This window comes from Ceratotherium simum, unplaced genomic scaffold, assembly GCF_057802395.1.
Source record: "Ceratotherium simum simum isolate JZ-2026a unplaced genomic scaffold, ASM5780239v1 HiC_scaffold_43, whole genome shotgun sequence".
In the NCBI taxonomy this organism is placed as follows: Eukaryota; Metazoa; Chordata; class Mammalia; order Perissodactyla; family Rhinocerotidae; genus Ceratotherium; species Ceratotherium simum.
The window spans coordinates 5492258-5510724 of record NW_028261259.1 but is presented as its reverse complement, the minus strand read 5'-3'; the positions used below and the strand labels follow the sequence as shown (position 1 = coordinate 5510724).

The 18467-nt window shown below is 37.8% G+C and overlaps 1 protein-coding gene across 3 annotated transcripts in view; it reads left to right on the top strand.

Moving 5' to 3' along the window:
- Positions 1–18467, top strand: part of LOC147911468 (uncharacterized) — a 102579-nt gene that overhangs the window by 20674 nt on the left and 63438 nt on the right. The window lies entirely within an intron of this gene.

The following is an 18467-nucleotide window of genomic DNA, read 5'->3' as shown; positions in this document are numbered from 1 at the left end:
ATTCCTGAATGTGAGATATTATCAAAACAACTGAAAAAGCTGGTCATGGAAACTGGACCCTGTCACTATGTGAAGAATTTGCCTCTTTATGAATTAATGACTTGAATTCTTTAACATTTTTGTAAAGAACGGACGAGAATCTCTACAGTGTCTCTGAATGTGGGAGAAGACAGGGAATTCTCGTTAGACCACATCCTCGAGTTCTTCTCTCGTGTTCCAATAGACCCGGGTGATAGTCCGTGTGTTCGTGCAGCGCCACTCCCCCAGCCCCAGTGTTCCATCCTACTCTGGCCTGTGACCTCTTCAGGGGTTCTGATGACACTCATCCACAAGGGTTGGAAGGAGACATTGTCTGGGTTCTGTGTGCTCTCCGTCTTCCACATTCAGAACACTGCAGAATTCTACCATTCTTTACAAAAATATAAAAAGAGGTCATTAATTCATAGTGACAGGGTCCAGTTTCCAAGACCAGCTTTTTCAGTTGTTTTGATAATATCTCATATTCAGGAATGAGAAATGTAACCTATTGGGGTGTGTAATATAAACAAGAACTTTTTTTCATGTAGATCAACACCCAGGTTTTTAGGGAGGACATGAATCATGAAAGCTGCTAACCATTCCTCCACAGGTTTCAATAAGACTTTTAAGTTAATTTACCAATCTCAGGAAAAGATAACGTGGCAATTCAAATTTTTTGTTTCTGCATTCAAGCGTACAGTACAGACAAGAGAATGAGGAGAAAAAAATTAACAAGAAGGTCTTGCTTGCATTTTATCTTTTGCAAATAATCAGGATATTTTATGCTCTGTTCCTTTCACTACTTTAATCAATTTTTATACAATACGGTACATTTGACTATCCCTGGGCATGTTTATCCTGTAACCTTGCTGGAATCCAAAGCAGAGATGTTAAAGCTGACGGGTTTCAAATGCTGCCCAGGTGCTCTCTACCATGAACATGCCTCTCCCAAAGCTGGACCACCAGTCTCTTCCTGAAGGATCAGAGTCATCACTCATGTCCCTGAGAGACTGGCCACTCAGGCCCGAGCTGAGATTAGGTGATCAAATACTTAAGCTATTCTCATCTTAAGGATGCTGTTTTGGAGGCCTCTGCACTGGAATGGGTTGGTGAAAACGGCCTACTAGATACTTGCCTGGGAATTGTGTTGTTCCCCTCTGCCCTTAGCAGATCCTGGGGAAACCAATGATTAACCCCAAGGATGCCTCAACTTCCACATCTGTGAAAAAGGCAAACAACAGCTAATGTTACCACCCAGCAAACTCTTAAATTGTGCTTGCAAGAGGGGCCACAAGGGCGAATGTCTCCCAAAAGCTGATGAAATGATGGCACTTTGGCTGGAGAAGGCAGAGGTCAGCAGGCAAACTGGAAAGTTTCTGGGATGTCAAACCAGTTCCCATAAGCACTTTAAAGAAGCACCTGACCTTGGACTAGGTAGGAGGCTATAGAAAGACCCACAGGCATGCAGGTGGGAGGAGGAATCAAGCAACAGAGGGAGGTAGTGGGGAAGAGGCGCGAGTCCAGCTTCAATTTTGGACAGAAGCAGTTGCACGATGCAGGCCCGCGGCTGCCCATGCAGCTGCCACACCCTCCTAACTCCCTGGTCCCTCTCATCCCGTCACATCCCTCCGGGACTCAGTCCAGTTGGAGCGGGTGCAGGGCCAGAGTCCTGATTCAATGGGGGTTTGGCCCTCGGCCAAGCTCACATTGCCCTGTTCCTCCCCCCAGGGCTAGGCACAGCCCCGTGCCCAGAGCATCCTGGGAGTTCTAGTCCTGCAGCTTTACGGGCTGCCAGCTGGGAGTGGTTAAGAGAAAAGCTCCCAGCATACACAGCTCGTGGCCCCGAATCGTGCCTTGTCTCTCGGACCCTGGGCCCCACGCCTCTGATTCTCCATCCAACCCTCTTTTCTATACCACGCCCATTCTCCATGCCCTGCCCACCTCCCGGAATATGCGCAGTGTGGTTGGGCTGCATCCCTTGAGGCTGTTACTCAGGTAGGAGTGGGGTTCACCAGCATGGCTATTGCTGAGGTTGCTTGCAGCCCTGGTGGAAGCTCCCTGGCCAGTATTTGAAATGTAAATTCAATATCTAAAATGGAAATACCAGGTGCCTGGGATCCTGGAATTCGCCTTTTCAAGGCCACCTGTCCTACCATCCCCTCATCCCTTCAGGCTGCCATGATCCTCCCTCTGGACCCGTCGTCAGGGTTGCTGCAGAGATCCTCCCTTTGGACCCAATCTGCTAGAACGGCCCATACCTTGGTCAGGAGTCTTAGAAGGACTGTCCTGAGCCATGTCATAAAAAGGAGAAAATATCACATTGGACAGCCCCAATTCCTGCATTATACAGTCAGGAAACTCAGGTGCACTGGTAAGTGACCCCTAAGCCACTTCAGGAGACCACACACATGCCCCTTCTCCCACGCTGCACACAGGCTGGTTCACTGGACTTCCTTATCCCTGTGTGGACATCTTGGCCTCATTAACATAGGCAACAACACCAAAACTTCCCTTTGGTCCTTCCCACAGTGTTAGGCAAGTTTGTGCAGGAAGGTAATATACAATTTCTGCTCTACAATAGGGCTGGCTCCCTGGGAACTAGTTTTAATATCCCTGTTTAGATATACCCTCAGAATCACAAAATAATTTGTTGCTGTGGAGGGTTATGGTGATAATTCTCTGAAGTCGCTTTTCCATTTAGCTTTTCTGATTGATTCCAAATACTACAGCACCACATGCTTCTCAGACTGGTGGATGCACAGCTCCACTTCTTTGCAGGGAGGACTCACAACAGCAGAATATCCATAGCCTGACTTTCTGGAGCATCAGTATTACTACAAGATTTGGAAGAAGCAAAATTAGGTCATTTCCAAGGTAAGGAATTAAAAACTTAACACTAAGATGAGGTGAGAAAGTCATATGCCATTAATAATTGTCAGTAATCTCTGCCTGAAATGTCAGACTTTCTCTGAGAAAGAACTCTGAGACCTTATTTCCCATTGTTTTAAATAGGAAAAATTAGAAGGCATAGCAAATCTATCGAAAAACTCTACCAATTTCCTAAGTCACAATATGGCACCTAGACATAAGTTACGAACATCATGTACTCCTCATTTTGTTCCTCATTCAACCCAGTCCCACAGGTCTTGAGTGCATGCTGGGAACACGGCACTGTGCTAGGTGTCGAGGCCTTGGTGAGCATCGTGGTGGGGGTGGACCTTGCTGGATAAAGATGACATCATAAAAACTCAAATCAATGCCACTTGCAAAACTGAGGCAAAAATGGAAAGACCCAGGAGCCATGCAAGGATGAGGGCATTAATAGACAATTGGAAGTATTAAAATCCATCTAATGGTGTCATGAGTGAATGTGTTCCACTTTAAAACAAAACACTGCTGTTATTCTGAGATATTAAGTTAGTATCTTTTTGCAAATATGCAGGATTTAAAATGTTTATTGATGAATAACATGCGTACAGAAATATATGGAGAAGTCATCCACGTAAATCTCAAAGAATTATTACAAAGTGAACACACTTCTGTGACCTAGAACTGGCACCAGCTTTACTCAGGCCCCGACAATCCCTTTCTCCCTATTTCTTCCCCAAAGGTAACTGATATCTTACCAGCGAACACTGTATATCGAGTTTGTCTCCTTATACAAGTGTTTTATTACAGAACAATTTAAACAATATACAAAATAAGCAAAATAGCATAGTAGGCCCATCACCCAGCTTCAACAACTACTAATCATCTGCCATTTTTGTTTCATCTGCACTCTATCCCATTCCCACCTCACTTTATTCTTCTTTTAAGCCTTTGTGCGTGTGTGGTGAGTAAGGTTTATGCACACTGAAAGGCACAAATCTCAACCGTACAGTTTTGGCAGATAAACATGCTCATATAACTTTCATCCCTTTAAGAATAGGATAATTTCCATCACCCCCAGAAAACTCCTTCCTGTTCCTTCCCAGGCAATATTTTCCTTTCCCCAATGCAACCCCTGTTCTGGGTTTTCAGCATAGGTTCATCGTGGCTGAAATCATCCCATGTGTGTTTTTTCTGTCCAGCTTGCCTCCCTGAGCACGAGGTTGATGAGTCTCTCTCAGCATGTGTGTGTCAGCGTTTGCTCCTTGGCACGGCTGAGGCGTTCTGCTCTGTGGATGCACCGCAGTGGGCTCATCTTCCTCCTGGGGACGTGCAGGTCATCTCCTGTGAACTGTCTTGTACAAACGGTTTTTGGTATGCTGTTTAATTCCTTTATTAGCATTTAAGTGACACACCTTTGCATTTTTACTGGTTGATCCAGATTACAATATGCATCTTTAATATATCACAGCCTACCTAGACTCAATAGTTCACCAGTTTAATCAATGTAAAATATGGAAGACTTGCTACAGAATAGTTCCATCTACCTCTGTCTGTCCTTTGTGCTATTGTTGTCATAAATTTTACATCTAACCATGTTATAAATCCCACAATACAGTGTTATAATTTTTGCTTTAAATAGTCATAGGTATTTTAAAGAGATAAGAGAAATAAGTTAAGTGTTTGGAAGGAAATGCTTTGAGACTCTGCAATTGTACTGTTTCTTCTTTAAGTTTCCTCCACAGTTTTTGCATTCATCAGTCAATCTTTCCAACAGTAATTATTACTGTAGCGTTCTGGTGGCGATTTTCAATTTCATGCTATCTAGTGCATTTATTATTTGGAATTCTGTGAGCAAGATTCTCCACCCTCGTTCTCCCTTCCTTCTTCCTTTCTTTCTCTCTTTCTCTCATTTTTCCCCCTTTTATCTTTCTTCATTCCCTTTCTTTCTTATTTAATCTTTTTTATATCAGTATAGCCTCGTGGATATTTATTTTATTCTCTGGGTAATAATCCAATGCTACCATTATTTATTTTGTTGCTCACAGTTTTCCAGCATGAGTCATTAGGAAGTCTTTTAGACTGATTCATTTTGACACGTCCCATCATTTTCTGTGTGTGTGTGTGTTTTTTAAATCACTTTCCTACTTTCTGGCACTATAAGATGATCCAGGCTCATTTTGTATTTTCTATCTCCAGCACTAGAATTAGCCATTTCTCCAAGAAAACCTGGTTCCTTTTATTGGAGAATGATATTTAGAAAACAAGATCTGGGAGCTAGATGTGCTCATTAGTATTAGAATGTCACTGTTTCTAGTCCCTCTCAGCAGAGCTTGGAAATGTATGTATGAATATTAACACAAGCATACACATCTGTCTATCCATCTATCAATCTATCTATCTTTTTTGATAGATTTATTAAAAGAGACATGGATTCATACTGATACTTCCAACTCCAAGCCAACACCACAGGGTTTATTCTAGCATTATTCTTTTGTTTATTTGTAACTTCTTTCACCAACAGTGAGAAACTTAACTCCAGTTAGCTACAATATGTTTACTGTGTCAACTAGTTTCAGAATTGCTAATCCATACCCTTATGAAAAACAAATTTACCACCTAGAGTACAGTGTTTGTGTCCAGTACTTTAGTTTTACAGTATCCCGTCAAAACACTGTCTTCCAAAGTAACTTAGGTCAGGATCTTTCATCCCCACTCCTTCTGTATGGTTATGTCACGTGATTGTAATACAGTGAGATTCATTTGTCACCGCATTCCATCTGGGTTCCCCAGCATCCTGATTGATTTTTAAAATTTGCAGAGCAAAATTCACTCTTTGCTGTGTACAGTTCTATGGGTTTTGACTTTATGGTCATGCATCCATGTCCACAGTACCATAGAGAGCTGTGTTTTTCACCCACAAAGTTCTCTCATGTTATCCCTTTGTATTCAACCCCTTCCCCTACTCCATCCCTTGGCAACCACTGATCATTTTCCATCCCTGTAATTTTGCCTTTTCTAGAAAGTCATATAAATGGAATCATATTCTATACAGCCTTTTGAATATGGTTTCCTTCACTTAGGGAAATGCAGCCAAGATTCATCCACGTTGTTATGTGAATCAAGAGTTTATCCTGGGGCCGGCCCGTGGTTTAGCAGTTGAGTGTGTGTGCTCCCCTACTGGTGACCCAGGTTCAGATCCATGGTGTGCACTGACACATCGCTTCTCAGGCCATGCTGAGGTCGTGTTCCACATACATCAACTAGAAGGGTGTGCAAATATGACATACAATTATCTACTGGGGCTTTGGGGGGAAAAAGGAGGAGGATTGACAATGGATGTTAACTCAGGGCTTATCTTCCTCACAAAAAAAAAAAGAGTTTATCCTTTTTATTGCCAAGTAGTATTATAATGTACCAATGCAACACAGTTTCTTTCTCCATTCACCTGATGAAGGACATTTAGCTTAATTTCAGCTTTTGGCAATTATGAATAAAATGGCTATAAAGATTCCCACAAAGATTTTTGTTTAAACATTAGTTTTCTTTTTTCTTCAGTAAATACCTAAGAGTGGGATATCTGAGTCATATAATAAGTGTATGTTTAGCTTTATAAGAACTTGCTCAACTGTTTTCTGAATGCAACTATCATGTTGCATTCCCAGTTCTAATTGCTCCTAGTCCTCACCAGCACGTGGTATTTGCAATTTTATTTTTTATTTCAGCCATCTAATAGGCGTGCAGTATCTTATTGTGGCTTCTACTTCCTTTTTGAAAGTGAGTTCTGCTAAAGATAGAATTTTGTGTTGACTTTTGGGTTTTCTTTCTGCACTTGAATGATGCCATTTTGTTATTGAGTTGTCTCTTTTGTTTTTGATAGTATATCATCCACATTATTTCTCCCTGTATGTGATGTCTTCCACTGTATGTGTGTATTTCCCTGACTGCTTTCAAGATTTTCTTTTTATCTTTGGATTTTAGTAGCTTGACTATCATGTACCCTAGTATGCTTTTCTTTTATATTTTATTTTGTGGGTTTGCTGACTTTCTGGCATCTAAAATTTTAGATTTTCCACCAAATTTTGGAAGTTTTATGCTATTACTTATTGATTTGCCTTTCTGCCTCATTTCATTTTCTGTCTCTCTCCTCTCTGCTTGGGACTCAATCATCTCACAGGTCATAAGGCTCGCTTCATTTTCTTCAAAATTTTTACATTCTTTTCTTCAGACTGGATAGTTTCTATTGCTGTATCTTCATGTTTTTCTACTATTTCTAATCTACTGGTAAACTCAAAGTATTTTTATTTCATATTCCTATTTGGTTCTTTTGTGTAATTTCCACTTCTCTGCTGATTTCCCACATCTGTTCATTCATTATGGGAATATTTTTCTTTACCACTATGATCATCTTTATAATAACTGCTTTTGTATTCTTGAGTGCTAATTACAACACATTGGGGAGAGTTTCTACTGCCTGCTTTTGGTCACATATGGATTACATTTTCCTATTTCTTCAAATCTCATGCTTCTTTTAAATTGTGTACTAGAAATCATGATATATAAGTATGGAGGCTCAGTTCTATTGTATTCCTTGGAAGAGTTTTGTTATTTTTCTACAAGGAATCAACTTGGCTAGACTGAAATTCCAATCCTATCTCATTTACAGTGGGGATAGCTGAAATCCTAGTTTACTTCTTTGATCTTCCAACTGCTGTTTTACACTAGGCCTTCTGGGGCCTACCCTGCAAGTGTGTTGTTCAAAGATCTGCCAATTTGGAGTGTGTGGGGAGAGACTTACATATATATTTTGCGATTTTCCTCTTTGTGTCTCCCTCCTTCCAGAATTTCTCCCTAACTTTCCAGCTACTCTGCCAGCCCCAAAATACATCCTCTAACATTACAAGTAAGACTGTAGTTTTCCCCTGTCTAGGCCATGTACAGATTTTGGAATGCTTTGAGCCAAAGACTCAAGCTTGCAAATATCTCCTGGTGCAATTCCCATCATTTAAGAAGATTTCCTCTCAGTTCTGCTTGCTTTTGGAAGTGATTTATACATACACACAAATACACATTTATTATATGTGTATTACATATAACCACGAGTCTGTATAAATATATATAATATTTTGTGCAGATTTTACCATTGTTATCTGTAAGAGTGTTAGTTCAACAGGCTACTCCACCATTAGTAGAAGCCAGACCTCGGTTTTATTTCTTTCTTGGATTTTATATAAATGGAATTATAAAATATATAGCCTTTTGAATATAATTTCTTTTATGCAGCATTATGGTTGTGATATTCATCCATGCTATTACATGTAGCTAGTGTTTGTTCATTTGTTGAAAATAATTTTTTAATGGTCATAAAATATGCATAACATAAAATTTTAACCATTTTTCAGTGTATAGTTCAGTGACATTCGATACATTCACATAATTGTGTAACCATAACCTCCAACCATCCACAGAACTATTTTCACCTTGCACTGAAACTCTGTGCCCATTAAGCAACAACTCCCTGTTATCTCTCCCTCTTGCCCCTCAGAACCACCATTCTCCTTTGTATTGCTATAAATTTGACTACTCTAAGTACCTTATATGAGTGGACTCATACAGTATTTTTCCTTTTGTGACTGGCTTTATTTCACTTAGGATAAATTCCTCAAGATTCATCCATGTCATAGCATGTGTCATAATTCCTTCCTTTTTAAGGGTGAAGAGTATTCCACTATGTGTAGACACCACATTTTTTTGTCAGTTCGTTCTGTGATGGACACCTGGCTTGATTCCAGCTTCTGGCTATTTTGAATAATGCTGTTAAGAACATGGGTGTACATATATGTCTTTATACCTCTGCGTTAAGTTCTTTTGGATGTATACCAATAAATGGTGTTCTCAGATTCACTTTTTCACATGTAGGAGGGTTCCCCACACATCCAACAAACAATTCTTGGAATGCCAGCTGGTTGCCATATAATTCAACTCAATTTGATGTTGACAACCCAGAAATACATCAGATTCCACAGGTTGATGGCTCCGTCCTGTAAGTCTGCACACCCACCCAACCTCACCTCAACTGAAGAGGCCAGTTACAAGCCCAGGCTGTTACCTATACTTCTGACTTACTGCCTAAAAACCAAAGGTTCCCATAACCTTCTCCTTGGGTTTGATTAATTTGCTAAAGTGGCTCACAAAACTCAGAGAAACATTTACTAGATCACCAGTTTATTATAAAAGGATATAATTCAAGAACAGCCTGTTGGAAGCGGTGCATAGGGAAAGGTATGGAGATAGTACACAGAGCTTTCATGCCATCTCCAGGTGGACCACTCTCCGAGCAGTCCTTGTCATTGCCAACCTGGAAGCTCTCTGAACCGCCTTCTCTTGGGATTTTTATGGAGGTTCTCTCACATAGGCATGATCAATTATTAACTCAGTCTCCAGCCCCTCTCCTTTCTCTGGAGGATAAGGGTTAGGGCTAAAAATTCCAGCTTCTAATCAGGGCTTGGTCTTTCTGGTGACCAGCCCCCATTCAGGAGGCATCCAGGACCCCACCCAGAGTTGCCTCAATAGAAAAAAAGATTCTCCTTGTGTTCTTATCACTGGGGAAATTACAAAGGTTTTAGGAGCTCTATGTCAAGAACTGGATGCAGAGGCTGATAAATATATTTTTTATTATTTCAGAACCCATAAGTGGAATTTCTAGATCATATAGTAATTCTATTTTTAATTTTTGAAGGAACTGCCATACTGTTTTCCACAGTTTTATATTCTCACCATCAGAGCACAAGGGTTCCAATTTCTCAACATCCTTGCCAACACTTGTTATGTTCTGATTTTGTGATAGTAACTATCCTAATGGGTGTGAAAAGGTAGCTCATTGTGCTTTTATTTCACATTTTCCTGATCCTTAGTGATGTTGAGCATCTTTTCTTGTGTTTCCTGTTCATTTTATATCTTCTTTGGAGAAATGTCTATTCAAGTATTTTGTGCATTTTTAAATTGAGGTTTTTTATTGTTGAGTTGTAGAAGTTCTTTATTTATTCTAGATATTAATCCCTTATCTTATTTGTGATTTGCAAATATTTTCAACCATTCCATGGTTTGCCTTTTTACTCTGTTGATAGTATCTTGTGATACAGAAAACTTTTCATTTGATGAAGTCCAATTTGTTATTTTTTGTTACTTATGTCTTTGGTGTCATATTAAAGAAATCATTGTTACAATGGCATTTGGACCCAATGACACACAACTTTTACCATGTGTTTTCTTCTAAGGATTTTATAGCTTCAACTCTAACATTTATATCTTTGATTCATTTTGAGTTAATTTTTGTATATGGTGTAAAGTAAGGATCCAACCTCATTCTTTTGCATGTGGATATCCAGTTTTCCCAACAACATTTGTTGAAAAACTGATCTTTTCTCCAATGAATGGTCTTTGTACCTTTGTCAAAAATCATTGGACCATATATGCAAAGTTTTATTTCTGGGGTCTCTGTGCTATTTCATTAGTATAGTGTGAGTATTTATGCCAATACCACACTCTTTTGATTACTTTATAGTAAGTTTTGAAATCAGGAAGTGTGAGTTCTCTAACTTTGTTCTTCTTTTTCTAGATTGTTTTGGCTATTCAGTGTCCCTTGAGAGTCCATATGAATTTTAGGATAGATTTTTCTAACTTTGCCACACCATCACTGGAATTTTTACCTCTTTGAGTATGTTGATTCTTAAGTATTTTACTCTTTTTGATGCTATTGTAAATAAAAATGTAAAGTTTTTAAATTTCTTTTTTAGATTACTTATTATTAATGTATAGAAGAACAACTAGTTTTTGCATGCTGATTTTGTGTCCCACTACTCTGCAGAATTTTCTATTTCTAACAAATTTTTGGTGGAATTTTTAGGGCTTTCAACATATAAGATACTGTTTGTAAGCAAATATAATATTACCTCTTCCTTTCCAATTTGGATGTTATTTCTTTCTTTTTCTTGCCTTCTTGCCTTGGCTAGAACTTCTAATACCATGTTGAATAGAAGTGGTGAAAATGGGCCTTCTTGCCTTGTTCCTGATCTTAGAGAAAAAGCTTTCCTTCCTTCACCCTTGAATATGTTGTTCTCTGTGGATTTCTATATATGGCTTTTATTATGTTGAAGTAGCTTCTTTTTACTCTGAGGGGTTTTTTAGTGTTTTTAGCATGAAAGCATGTTTAGTTTTGTCAAACGCCTTGTCTGCATCCGTTGAGATGATCATGTGTTTTTTTTCCTTCATTCTGTTAATGTGGTTTATTACATTGATTCATTTTCATATATTGAAACATTCTTGTATTCCAGGAATAAATCCCACATAAAAATGCTGTATAATCCTTTTAATATGCTGATGAATTTAGTTTATTACTAGTTTATGGAGGATTTTTATATCAATATTCATCTAAGATTTTGACCTATAGTTTTCTTTTCTCTTAGTGTCTTTGGCTTTGATATCAGGGTAGTGCTAATCCCATAGGATGACTTTAGAGGTATTCTCTCCTATTCAACTTTTTGAAAGAGTTCGAAAAGAATTGGTGCCAGTTAATTAAAAAAATGTCTTTGGCCCAGGAATAAATTCAGCATAAAATAACTACAAATAAATATTTTTTAAAAATATGAAAAAGTTTTCTTACTAGAAAAATTAAAAATTAAGCAAGTACATCACTTATCACTTTATTTCTAAAAAGTTTTTTAACCTACTAGTAAGCATGAACAAATTGTTAGAATTAAAATGACTGAAGTGTTAATTTTCTTCATTGCAAATTTTCTGACAGAACTATATGATGCCGTCATGTATCACATCTTTTATGAAAAATGATCATTTTTTGTAGAATTTGAAAATATTATGAGTTTTCCCAGTGGCCTCTGACAATACTCTGATATGCAAATTTATCATTTCAACATGTATGTCTCATCATCATCCTTACCAAATTAACAAACTCAGGTACTAATTAATCAACTACTTTTCATATGATTCAGGTTCTCCACCATCAACTTCCCTAACCATCAGGATATTCTACAACTTCTGCAAGATTAACAATTGTACCTTATATTGTATTCATCTCATGTGGTTTAAAACATCCAAAAATCATTGATAAACTGACCCTACCCACACTAAAGCATTGTGAATTATAAAAGGTGGTCTCTGTTAAGTGAGGAGGGATTTCAGATTGAACTTAATTTTATAAGTGGTCAATTTATTACATTGTATTGTTCTGTTATGTATTTCACTTCTTTTCTAAAAAAAATGATAGCTGAGGACACTTAGATAAAAATTTGAGAAATTAAGGAACTGTTACACACTGTAAGCTTCAAATGTTTTCAAGCATAAGATACAATAAGAACTAAAACTACGAAATGGCACAGGAAATAGAGATAAGAGGATGAAATTGCAAAACTGAATCTGTAATAATATCTCAATGGCTAATGTTGTGGTGCCAGGAAGGTGGTGAAGTCAAAGAATTCGTAAAGATGATAATAAACACACTACAAAGAAAAAAGATTGAAATTTTCATAGAGAGAATTTTTACAGTGATATGACAGATAGAGAACAGGGAAGAGAAGTTGGAGTGAGAGACTATCTGCTTCTTAAATTATTTCCACTGTTGAGAACAAAACTCCAATTTGCTGAAATCTTTATTCCACTCTATGACCCTATCTTTACCTGCAAAATCTCAGCATTGAATTGATGTCACAGTCCAGCTTTTCCATCCCTGGGGAACAGAGCAATTTATCTCATCTGAAACCTCAATTGCTCAGGCTGTGAAACAAGGCCGGCCATCCATTCTCACAGAGGAGCCAACTAGAGGTAGGATTTTTGGTTCTGAATTCAGCTAAACATCTTCAAAGAACTGTATCTGGCCTTCCTTATCCAGGGCTATCAGTGAAGTGCTGGCTGGCTTTCAGAGAAGAGCAATTCACAATCAGTGGAGATATTTTCTGTTGAGCTCTATAGAGAAGGCTGTGGGGCTTGTCAGTAAGAGTTGATTTCTATGCGGGTTATATTTTTTAATTTTATTCAGAGATTTACAAAGAAATTTACATGGTAAGTATTATTATCAACATAAAACGTTGTCTAGTCTCTGGTCATTAAAGCAAAATATTCCTCTCAGGGTCCACCCATGGACAAAGCCCAGATTTAATCTCCAAGAGTCAGCCAGGTACTCTGTGGTCCATGGGAAGCCCTCAAGTTTGCAGCCTGTTTCCTTGTGTGCTGTGATGGTGTTTAATCTTCCATCTCTTCCTGGTACAACTAGACAGATGCCTATCAAATCATCAAGGGAGTTGACATTCGAGAAATGTACTTTTCATTATCTTTAGACTTCTACACTTTTCAAAAAGACTCTCAGCATGTCCAGTAATTGTGCAGCAGTTTAACCAACACTAAGGCTCTCACTATTAAAAGTTAAAACAAATAAATTTTGAAAAGGAAAAAGTGATCTTTGCAATTTTGTACAGAATCTATATAATGGGTGCATCCTTATAAATGGAGGTGATGGTGTTCAGGGCAAGCTAACCCAGGAGGCACCACTCTGGTATGCAGATTATTTTGAGCTGAAGACAATAAGAACTCAGAGAACTCAGGAAGAATATTTGAGTTTCCCTTCCCAAACTGCCTAAAGAATTTAAAACAAAGATCTGTTTCAAGAAGGAGTTATTATCAGGATGGCTGTAAAGATAATGTAGGATAGAGGTTACAACAGGAAAGGCACCAAGCCCCTTTTATCAAAAACTCTATCTCTCCCTGACCACATTATCTATACATGACCCTGAAAAGAGTTGTCAGGCAAACATTTGCATTTCTATCTCTATATGAGTTGTCTTCTTGCCCTCTGAGGTCCCAGACCGCTACCCATCCCCAACATCTTCCCCGTCTTTAGCTACAATACTTAAGCGGGCAGCTTAGACAGAGGGACGAGTTGCTCATTTCTGAGTTTCTCCCATGTATACATGTTATTAAACTTGGTTTTATTTTCTCCTGCTAACCTGGCTTGTTAATTATTTGGCCAGCCATAAGAACCTTAAGAAAAGGGCAGAGGCAGATACTCTCTCTCCCGCAACAGTTTTTGTGCCCAACGTAGGGCTACACTGGCTGGCAAGTTGCATTCTCTGGCTGGAAGAACTGTCTTCTCCCTGGATTACTGCAGATGATGAGATATGGGAACGCCTGATGAATGCTGGCAAAATGTAAGACTTCTTACCACGTCAGCCTCCCAGAATCTCTACCTGTGGAGTCCGGTGGAAGGAAGTGGTGAGAATTTTTTTCTCTTTCTAAATTTAGATTGGCGGGAGAAAATATTTGGGAAACTAGTTTCTTGTGCTTTTAGTGACTCTGGTAAATTTGGTAGAGTACTCTTGGTTTTGATCTTGATCCTTTTTCTCCCCTGAGATAGTCTCTGTTTTCTCTTTTGTCTTTGTCTTTTGTATAGTGTGTCATAAGAAGGAAATACCATAGGGTAGGGCCTTGCAGGCATAGGCCCTATGAGCCTACTGTCGGGCGGCCCCACAGACTGGTGAGTTTGCGGGTCTCACCAGACTGGCGTCTATTTAGACAAACTTTGCTGTGGGTTAATAGGCACATGAAGTGAAGATCATTGCCAAGGAATCTTGGAAGCCAAAGGCCACAAATTTGGTGGGCACGGGTCGAGCAGTTAAGAGCCATTAGAGCGCTCGCCACTTTCAGGAGACTCCGTGACTGGATAAGTTGGAGTCACGCAGGCGGAGTAGATGACACAGGTCCCCCGCCAACTGCAAGAAAATGTCCATGCAACGACGAGGTACTCTGTAAAGCATACAGTCCCCGTGGCACCTCCCTACCCTAGGTATTATTCTGGCTCCAAGAGACCTAAGGCGTGGCTAAAGCTGTCATTGTGCACATAAGAAAAAAACTGGGTGAGGTTTTTCCTTCTGTCTTGTTCTGTGTCCTGAGACAACTTGGATTTGTGCCAAGTGAGAATATTCTCCTTGGTCTCCACTATACGGAAGGTGCATTTACTGGGGTGCCCCTTGGTAGCCAGTCGAGTGGACTGGGGTTCTGAACTGTCTCTTTGTCCAGCTGTGCCAAGCTCTCAGGGGAGTTTGTCATAAAGGGCCCAGTTCATAAGGGATTTTGTCGTCTTAACCTTCACTGCTTGTTAGTGCTGGAAAAATCCCATTCCAGTATCGCCTGCCCGGTGTCACAGATTAGCGGGTTTGTGACTGGAGGCATCCCACACTATTGTGGGAGACCGGAGACACGGTTTTAACTACACCATCCTTACCGCCTGTGCAACGAAGGTCTTTACTTTCTCTGAATATATTTGATATTTAATTCTGTGGAACATGGGGGCTACATCATCTGCGCCCTCACCATGGACGCCTCTTGCGTCCATGATAAAGATTTATTCTAAGCGTGGAAATTTACCTCTGGGTCTTTCCTTAAAAAGTCTTATTGGATCTAGTCACTATTGGAATAAATATACAAATGAAGATCCTACTTGTCAATGACCAGGCAGCGGATTCTTTGAATTGGGAAAACTTCTAAATTGGGGGAAAAAAATATGTTTTGAGAGCTCTCACACAATTGTTTAATTGGTACCTAAAAAAGAGCCAGAAAAATGAAGGGAAAAATTTAAATAGCCTTAAGACCTTGACTCAGGTTACAATTGAATTGAGAACATGTAAAAGTGTAAGTGTTGATAAGATTATAAAGGTTGGAATGTTTGAGCTAATTTTATATAAAGAGGTTACATCAACTTTGCCTGAGTATATTTTAAAATGTCTGACTGGGAATTCTTCCCTTGTCCAAAATCAGAAGACCAAGACCTATTAATAAAAATCTTAATGATAACTATGTTTAAAGGTATAAGAGGTGATGAAATTTACATGAACTTTTGTACAAAAAACTGATGTTATTTCTATTACAGAACTGGTTAACAAAAATAGTAATTTAAATGATGGCTAATTTTATCTAATGTCTTATGAAGTCTTATAGACAATCTAAATAATTATTGGGAACAACTAAATAGTTGTGAAAAAGATGAATGTTGGGTGAACTTTAAATAATAATTATGTGTTATGGTGGTTACAGCTTCCAAACTCTTTTTGGTGACATAAAACTTTAGAGTTTTGCTAAATTTTTTGATAAAAATTCACTGAGTATCATCATTTCCAAATAAGATAAGATATTAGACATTGATTGGTAAACTTACGTTTGTCTACTTTTGGCTTTTCATTACAGGAAAACTAAAAGGTGTTTTGGGTCTATTGGTAAACGTGTGTCTTATTAAAAGATTGTACTATAAAGTAACATATTTCTAGAAGTTATGAAGTCTTTATAAATTTTCCAAGCCACAAGATCCTAGTGTAAAAGAAAGTTTATAATGGTTTACTTTGTTTTTACTTACAAATTGGGGTTTCTAAGAGTTAAAATTTCTAATTAGTATATGTGATTGAAGCTACTAAATATTAAGAAAATTATGTCTGTGTACAAGGAAAGTAAGATGTATAAAGAAGGAACAAAGAATGGAAATATTTTATTTGATTGATTAAGAAAGATAAATTTGTCTTCAAGTACTAGGAGGGAAAAGAAAGACATGGGACAAATTCTGAACGTAAAAAAGAAAGGTATAGGTTTGTGGAAGAGGAATTCTGGAAAAGGAGTTTTTGTATGGTCAAGTTGGCTAAGATTGAAATGAATTTAATTAAGTAAATGAATGTTAATAACAGAAGGAAGCTGGTACAAAATTTTAATTTGGTCCTATTTCTCTTAAAAGGATAATTTTCTTGAACTTGATAAAGAGGTTATAAAAGATTTTTCGTTACCTTTCGGTAAGTCTACCTAAAAGACAGAAAAAAAAAACTGTTAAAATAATTTCCTGTGTTCAAAAGACTGAGGTCTCCCTATTAAGGTTTTTGGACTGTCAATGCTCTCTATGCTTTAACGTTTTATATTTTTGACAAGCTCCCCAAAATTCATATAAATAAAGTCTTTTTTTTTACTTTTTTCTTTATAATTTTCAAAGGGCCCTGGAACTTCTCAAAGAAATTTGCTCTCTTCCTATAAGGGAAAAGATACTAAATTTATTAGGCTTATTCAGTATGTTAAATTACATGGAAAGCATTGTCAGACAAGTGATGATAAGTCTGCTTAGGTGCTGTTATGTGGGCAAATGTTATTGACATAGGTGTTATAAAATTGTATAACATTACTGAAATTCTGATCTGTCCTGATTATCAGTCATAATTCTGGTTATTATTATTTTAAAGTGTTGTATGTCACAAAATTAACCAAATTTCTCTGTCAATTGCCATTTTGAGGTCTTGTTGTTTACAGGCTTATTTCTTTGCTCTAATGCTTTTGCAAAATGTTTCCACTTCAGAAAAAATCATGGAAAGTACTCTGACATTTACAATGGAGTACAGGTTTCTGACAAACTTTCTGATCATAAAACTGAACTTAGTAAGAAATTACAGAAATCTGATGGAAAGACTGATAACTTCATGAAGCTGCTAACAGAAAGATTGGGATCAAGAATGGATTACACAGGACTGAATGATCTGATAAGGATAATTATAATTTTTATGATTTTTCATTTGATGTATTGCTGAATTTTTAATGTTTGTTTGTTTTTAGATTTAAGGAAAACTTTTTCTCTTTTCTCCTGAGCTAGCTATGACTTATAACAATTTGGTAAATGATATTTTTGTAAAGTAAAATTGAAATATTTCTCTTTCTCTTTCTATCTGATCCCTCGAATTTGGAAACTCTTATGTAAGTGAGTATTGTTTTTCATGGCAATATAGTTATTTGCATAAGTTCAATAAGAATCTGTTCTCCTTATAACAAGGGACACAATTGGAAACACTGGTTATATTACCAAGGCTGTGACTGGAATATCATATTTGCGATATAACCATACAGCTTTTGAGGAATGAAGATTGGACTTTATGGAATAAAGGCCACGTGGAAATATTGGCCTTTGGTACCTTATGTTCCAAGCAGCACTTACCAGGATAAGTAAAAGAATGTCACTTATCTGGCAAGCACAAGGAACCTCAAAGCTATTTTGGGGAACCTCGGAAGAGAGAATTCACCCAAATCTGTAAGTATTACAGGCAAAGTCTGATGACAAAATACTTGGCTTGGCACTGGCCTGGAGAGGCCTTTAAGTTCAATGTGAGATTCTTTATAAAGTTCAAGCGAATCAGATTTAAAGAGCCTATGTGATCAACTGCTATTCTTGCTGTAACAACCATATGTAAATAATTGTGCCCAACTCTATTGGAACTAGACTTTTTGCAAACTTCACTTAGTTTTAATTTGTCTATCTTTGATAAAAATGAGAGTGATTTTAGAAAGAAAAATTACTATTTCCGTAGAAACTATAGTGCTGCATTTGTATATTCGATCTGAATTTTGTTATTATTCTTTTAAAGGTTGTATTTTATATTAATTGACTTTACTGAATACTATTTTCTTCTGATCTCTAAAATATCTGGCTTTACAGATGTCCAAACTAACGTTTTCATTTTTTCCATCAATTTTCATTTGAAGTCACTGAAAATGAACCT